The sequence below is a fragment of the Hydra vulgaris genome, chromosome 12 (genome assembly GCF_038396675.1).
Source record: "Hydra vulgaris chromosome 12, alternate assembly HydraT2T_AEP".
Taxonomy (NCBI): domain Eukaryota; kingdom Metazoa; phylum Cnidaria; class Hydrozoa; order Anthoathecata; family Hydridae; genus Hydra; species Hydra vulgaris.
Genome location: NC_088931.1, coordinates 79,386,878 through 79,394,838, shown reverse-complemented (window position 1 = coordinate 79,394,838; position 7,961 = coordinate 79,386,878). Strand labels below are relative to the sequence as shown.

The 7,961-nt window shown below is 29.6% G+C and overlaps 1 long non-coding RNA gene across 1 annotated transcript; it reads left to right on the top strand.

The window, feature by feature from the left end:
- The first annotated feature begins 793 nt into the window (after window positions 1-793).
- On the top strand, window positions 794-6,160 carry LOC136089048 (uncharacterized). Its single transcript, XR_010642743.1, has 2 exons — window positions 794-829; window positions 6,101-6,160. It is a non-coding gene; the product is annotated as an uncharacterized LOC136089048 (long non-coding RNA).
- The last annotated feature ends 1,801 nt before the right edge of the window (window positions 6,161-7,961 follow it).

Below are 7,961 nucleotides of genomic sequence, written 5' to 3'. Positions count from 1 at the left end.
TGTTTACCCCTTAAGTCTTTGCCTGGGAGACTTTCTGCAAAACAGTAGCCGGATGCATTTAACATCTGCTCAAGATGAGTATTTTTATCGAGACACCATCTCTAGCCTTTGCTCAACAAAGAGCCCCAAGGCAGGAGGTATTTTAAGTCGGATTTGGCATCTCCTAGCTTTTGCCTAAAAAGGCGTATCCTACAAGGCAACTGGACATGAAGCAGATTGTACTGTGTTACATGTTACCAGTAGCAAGATAACTTGAAAGTGGATAACCTGACGGTGGTAATAGCAGCATAATCTGACAGCAGGTTAACCTGACAGGATAACCTGACAGTGAAATCAAAAGTACAGAATTTTCTCAAAATAAATAAAATTTATATTTGGTTGCTTAAAACTAGCGCTACGGCTGCCCGTATATCATCAACAAAGTTATATCAATGATTAATAAAAACGGGTACGACAGCCGTTTTCATATCATCAACAAAATTATGACGTGTACTACATTTGAAGCCAATTTTATTTCATACGTTGCCATGACTATTTAAACCCTATGTTTTTTGCAGTTGCTTTAACTTTGAACTTTTTTAAATTCTTTCTTAGTCTTATAGGAATATGAAATCAACAAGTGAAACTTTTTTAGGTTTCTTGTAAAAGTTAGATTTAATTTCTGGCAGAAATATATGTTTATGTTTGCGCTACACATCTACATCCTTCAATAGTAATTACTAGAATGTAAACATGGCTCAAAAATCTCTGAGGAATAGTCAAATGACCAGACTGCAACATATTGAAGAACTGTTAGATTTTACATTTATGTGTCTTACTACAATCGGTGGTAAGTAGCATTTTTTTTTTAATAGTATTTTTTTCCACTAACGTGCTTGATGTTCTTAAAAGATTAAAAAAATTATAAATAGGTAGTTATCCAAATTAGCATGTTATTTTTATTTAGGCGAAAACACTGCACTATGAATAAGAACACTAAATAAAAATAATGAATAAGAACACTAAATAAAAATAAGACTCAGAGTATAATAATTAATACGCAAATTTGTCATACAACACTTAGCCAATATTATTGGTTTTTGTTATTAATTATAATAGTAACTTATAAGTATTTTGGCAATAGTTTATTAGAGTGTTAATGCGATTTGTAAAATTTTGTCCTGTAAATTGCAATCAAGTAAAGTGATAGATAGGATTAATACGGTATTTTCAAGGTTGGTTAATTACAGATGCATCTTTTTTGTAAGCAGATGTTAGATTTTTAAAAAGTAAAAGAGATGAATAGCTTTGTAGACCTTAAACAGTTTAATAATTTCCAAACATGGTGAAAAGCTTTAACACAATAATGGATTTTTAGCACACATGCTAAAAAAGGAAGAGTTGGTGGCAAAAGTCAGCGCATTTATGTTAAACTTAAAATTCCAATTTTATATATAATAAAAATGTAAAAAAACTATTTTTTTAAATCTAGCTCAAAAAGACAAGATAACTCAAGAGTATATCAAATTACTAGGGAACCATTCCTAGCAGTTCAGATGCAAGTATTTATGTAAGACATTGGCTTAAAGGCTATATACCAGCTATTGTTTATCAACATAAAACATTAATAGTTTATAGACCAAAATTTAGTAAAAATTTGTCTTGATTTTTACAACTGAATTCAGATAACAAATCAGGATTATTTTGTGAATTTATTAGAAACTGAAATAAATTTCAAATAAAATTGATTAAAATTATGACAATTGAATTTTGAAACACATTTAAAAAATAAATAATTAAAGTAATGAGAAGTTTAAAATGTCCAATTATTTTTACTGGTTTTGATAAAAAATTACTTTATTTTGTGAAGGTATAGCAAACTTTTTATTGAAGATTTAAAAATATTTCTTTGTTTTACTCATTATAATAAGTGTAATGTTGATATTAAATGCACGATTTAAACATTGAAAAAATACAATTTTTTTACTAAAAGTCACAATAAAAATTTACTTACAATGTTCTATTCCTGGTCATAAAGATCCATGCTGGGACACAAGACTTTCAGAAGAGCTCTGTATCTCTTGCATCATATTTGAGCAATAAGTCTAAACTCCACCACAAATTTGGCAGAAGCATGCTTAAATTTTTTTCTCTTAATAAGGTGAAAAATAATTTAGACGTGGGTTCCTTTTTTTTAATTATTTCAATATTATTAAACATTTATATGTTGTGCAACAACAACAACCTTTGTAGTTGTAGTACAAACATTTAAATATTTAATCTATTTACATATAAATGTGCAGTATATTTGTAAATATGCACACATATATTTATATTTGTAAAACTTATTATAATTATATTTATAAAACGTTTTTTGTTTGTTTTTGTTATATTCAAGTGCTTTGTTATTATTTTACTAACTTTATTTTTACCACTGTATCTTTAATATAATAGGTCATGAACCATGATGCATATATATATATATATATATATATATATATATATATATATATATATATATATATATATATATATATATATATATATATATATATATATATATATTCCTATGGTTAGACATCTAAACTCACCAATGGCGGTAATAAATAGCTCTTAACGACTCTGTTTTAACGATTGTTTTTTAAGAAGACAAAATCAAGTATACTTTATGTAAAAACAATTAAATTTAAATGAGGAATCTAAATAAATTTTATCATTTTTTAAAAAAACTGAAAAAAGTTCACTCTAGAGACTGTAATGCTTTTTATTTATTTAATAAACATTCTGAAAATTATTCTAAATGTTTTTGTTTTTATTTTTTACTGTTTGTATGCATCGATTTGATTCACATCACATCTACCATGTTCAACTTTTTTCTCCGTACATCAGTATTGCTTATCAAGATTTGCACTTAAGGGTTGTAACCATAACTAATGTTTCCTCCTCTATTGAAGTGGCCTTCATGGCCTTGGGGAGGTGAACTGAAATAAAATTAAAAAAATCATCTGAATACTTAAAGTTGTCGGTTGTATAAGTAAAGAAAACATAAAGATTGGTTAGAGTTTTAAGGTTTTGTTGACGTGCGAGGAAAAAAACTTGACAGATAAATTTTATATCATGGCGGAAAAAGTCAAGCAACAATGAGTTTTGGTTGAACTTTTTTGATTGAACTTTGGATAATTTTCTCTAGCAATTATGATTGCAGCTCATTTGAGCAGCAATCATGAATGGTAGAGAAAAAAATAGAATATGATACAACATCATGATGATGGTAGAGTGGCTCAAGTTTGACCTTGTCTGAGAGTGAGAGGGTTGTTATTTGTCAATATAAGAATTTCAACAATATTGTGATACATTTAATTCTTGGTAAGTTGAAACCTGGTAATTCGAACTTTTGTTATCTTGAACTGCATTATTTGGTCTCTTGAAATCATTTTATTGGTTATTAATAAATATCTCTGGTTAAGTCAAACCTTGGATAAATTAAACTTTGTTTAGTGGAACCATTTTCTCATCCTCCTTCAGTAAATTTCTTTTGTTGACTCAAACTTTTTGTATGTGAAATTAAGAAATCAAAATAATGTAATTAAATTTTGAAAAAGTCACTCTATACAAAACATTAAAAGCAGTAGCCACTTTTTTAATATTTTTTGGCTATATTTAGATCTGAATAGAATAGTAATTAGATCTGAATAGAATAGGTCGTTATCTGCTTAAAACAGTGTTAAAATAAAACTGTTACAAAATAAATCAAAATAGAATAATTTAAAAAAAAAAATTACTTCAATGTTCCAATTAATTTCTTGCCATCTTTTTGACACAGTTTTATGACCAAATAGTAAGGAAGTCATAGTGTTGCTAAACTTTTTTCAATATTATCTTTTAAGTGTAAAGAGTAAATACAATACGCAACATCTTTTACTAAAACATTATTTACATTTTTCTTGGTATAATGGTATATATTTAATGTTTATACTCTAGCATGAAATAAAGAAAAATCGCTTTAAATCGAGCTACTACAAAAAAGTAATCAGAGTAAAGATCGGCTGATTCTAAACAATCAAAAAGGGAAGACTTTTTGTCAAGACAAGAGTAGAAAGTTGAGTCGTCAGCAAATAGACCCACTTTTGATGTAAGATTGTCAAAAAGATTGTTATTGTATATAAGAAACAAAACAGGAGCATAGATAGAACGTTGAGATTGTAACCACCCTCTTTACCAGTAATTTTTAAAGTTACTTTTCTTTGTTTCTAGTAACCCTTAAAATTACTGGAAATAAAGACGAGAAGAGACTTTTGAGAATGAAATTGTAGGAAAATTGCATAGTCAGTGTGCTTTCTCGAGTTTTTGAAAATTGGAACCACTTATTTAGCACTTATTAAAAGTTTAGCAAGAATTAAAAAGAGTTCTGAAGAACACTTTTGTAAGACTGTTATGGAAATGTTATGCAAACCGCAAACCATAAAAATGATTAATTAAGATTTGACACTGAAAGCCGAAGTGATTTGGATGTCTTACAATGGGTTAACCTGTTTAACTGGAATACCAGGAAGAATATGGCTATTAGATTCAATTGTTAAATTAGTGGAAAAGTTCCTTGCAAATAACTCTGCTTTATTTTGCAGAGAAGTAACAAGATCATACCCATGAATTAGCAACAAAATGTTAGACTTACTTTAGTTAATGACACTGTTGAAGAAGTTCCTTGTCTCTAGAAGATAACATCTAAAAATAAATACAAAATTTAGTAAACTAACAATAATGGACACAATTGGTGACCTGGTATTTTGCAGTGATGTTCCTCGACTTATGGCATGTTTTAAAACAAAATATGCTCCTGATGAGTGGAAACTTTTTATTGATTCCTCAAAAAAAAGCCTTAAAACAGAACTCCTGTACAATGGGAATAAATATGCTTCTATACCAGTAGGGCACTGGGTGCACTTAAAAGAATGTTACAAAATCCTTAAACTGGTTTTATACAAACTCAGCTACTCAGACCACAAATGTGACTGGATTTCTCTCACTCACAAATGTGAGTGGGTAGTGCGAGGATTTAAAAGTTATTTCAATGCTGCTTGGTCAACAAAGTAACAATTCAAAGATCTCTTGCTTTCTCTGTGAATGGGACAGTCAAGACATAAAGCAGCACTACATAAAAAAAGTTTGGCCACTGAGAAAAACCTCAGAAGTAGGGGTTAAAAACGTTGAGAGAAAAAGCCTTATAGATCCCAAAAAGGTGTTACTTCAACCACTTCACATTAAGTTGGGGCTGATGAAAAAAATTTTTAAGAAATTGCCAAAAGCAGGGTAGACTTTCAAATATCTTTTTGGGCAATTTCCTAGTTTATCCAAAGCAAGGAATCTTTATCGGACCAGACATTAGAAAACTTAAGAAAGATTCTAATTTTGTGAACAAAATGGAAACAAAAGGAAAGGCAGCATGAACATCCTTTAAATTAGTTGTTACCGGTTTCCAAGGAAATAACAAAGATCCAAACTACAAGACCATTGACACAGACATGCACGACAACTTTAAGAAGCTGGGCTGTAACATGAGCATTAAAGCTCATTTTCTCCATTCACATCTTGATTGCTTTCAAACCTTGGTAATGTAAGTGAAGAGCAAGGTGAAAGATTTCACCAAGAAATCAAGGAAATGGAAAAAAGATATCAGGGAAGATGCAACATCAACATGATAGCGGACTACTGCTGGATGTTAAAAAGAGATGATCCTGAACGAGTCCTTAGCCGGAAAAGAAATAGAAGAAGCTACGACAGAAGGCAAAAACGTTATAATAAGGACTTATAAGCTAAAGGAGAAATATAAGTGTTCTTGAAATATAGTTTAGAAGATGATTTATACATAAAATAAAATTCTATAACGTTTTAAAAAAGTGAAACATTAGTCGAATTTTGTTATTTTACCCAAAAATAATCCCTTTTTTGTAAAAAAACCTGATGTGATAGAAAAAAATGGATTGCTTTTTTGAAATCAGCGCTGAGAAATACAAAAAAAAACAGTTTTGCAGACCTGTGTAATTATTCTAACTATTGTGTTACTAATTACAAAAATACTTTACTTGATTCATAAGCAGTAATATCAATACAAAGTTCTTAGATTGTTTAGAAGAAGAATCTCGGAATCACAATTTTAAAAAGATGAAACCATCTGCAGTAAGTTTTTTTTCTTTTAAATAAAATTTTTTTGTATGCATACAGATTTTCAATATAATATACCCACTGTTTTTCTATTACATTTTTTATTCGGATTAAATATTAGCTTTTGAAGAAGTCCTGACAAAAATACATTATCTAAACATAAAATTTCTAAAATAAAAGCAAACAGGTTTAAAACTATTTTTAGACACTACAAAAAAAACTTTTCTAAATCATAGCAAAGGAATCATTCTTTTCTCATCCCATAAAAATCACAACAAATATTAGGCTATTATAATATTTTCATAATATATCAAATTGTGGCAATATAGATTTGCAAGGTAATTCATTTTTTCTCGTATGCAAGACCACTTATTATTACAGAGTATTTGACAAATTAAATTTTCTATTAAATGCCATAACCCTATTCCTCCTGTGAGTAGATAGCAATCTAAAATTGTGTTATTTTCAGATTCCTCTTTACTCATTGAATCCACTCTCCTATGTTTGGGCTAACTCCTACTCATTAATGAGTTATAGTATTTAACGATGCGTTTGTCGAGACATTTATAAATAAAAATTTTTTTTTTTAAAATAATTATCATTGTCTTAAAAAATAATAATTAATAATTATCATTTTCTGCTAATTATCATTGTTTATTTATATTGTAAAATAGATTCGTCTTAATTAGTTGATTATTTTTTCCAACTAATTTGTCACAAAAAAACTTAAGTTTCAGATCGCAAATTACGTCTTAATTACCTTTTTTAAACTTATAAAGTGTAACTTTTAAAAAGTGCTAACTGCCAAATCTATATTTGAGATGTATTTTAACTACGTCTCATATCTAGATTTTATTATGTTACATAACATTTTTTTTGGTCAATAATACAAGCATAATACTTCACCAGGTTTTATAAACCTACAAATAAAAATGTATATAAAATGTCAACCGTTCTTATGTTTAAATACTTAAATCAAATACATTAGTTAGTTGTAGCTGATTAAATGTATAGTTTGCACATTCTAGCATTGCTTCTCAGCCTAACGGCTAAGATTAAGTGTAGTATCTGTTCTTATTTCGGCTCCGGACCACCTTTTACTTGGTTAAGTGTTGTTAGAAAGCAGAAACAGCATAAGATCGAAACCATGACAGTCGTTAAGAGGCTCTTGACGTAGTCATTTTATCGTTGTCCTCGTCTACATCCAGAAATCTAAAAGCAATCCACCCTTTCCGAATGTTATATAGAGATAAACCATTAGGTTGGTGCTGTTTGGCTTTGGTTAAATGGTAAATAAACCCTTAAGTAGGCAAAACACAGAGTTTAGGCTCCCTAATAACACTGTCTCCTAGGGACCTGAGCCCTGTGTAAGTCTGGCTTCAGCTGCAGGTATCTCTGGTTGGTCGTAAAGTGTCTCTAGTTGGACAGACAGCAGGTGTTTATAGTTGGTCAGAAAGATATTGCACAAAATGTTAGAACGTGCAAGTTTGCACATTCTAACATATAGCGCAATATTTCTGAATTAGGGTTGTTCGCCGTAAACAAAAACTTACGAAAACTTCGCATTTTTAACCTCCGTATTTCAAGTTGCTATTACGGAAGTTGTTCTTTCGCAAATTCACCTTCCGTAATGCGGAATTCGGAATGCGGAAAATTCCGTTATACGAAAAAAATAAATATTAATTATTCCGTAATAGCTCTTTACGAAAAGAAACTTGCGAAACAAATCACTTTGAAAGAATACTTGCGAAACAGTTCCTTACGGAAGGAGCGTTTAGGAATGTACGCTTACGGAATAAACTCGAAAGCATTCATTAAAC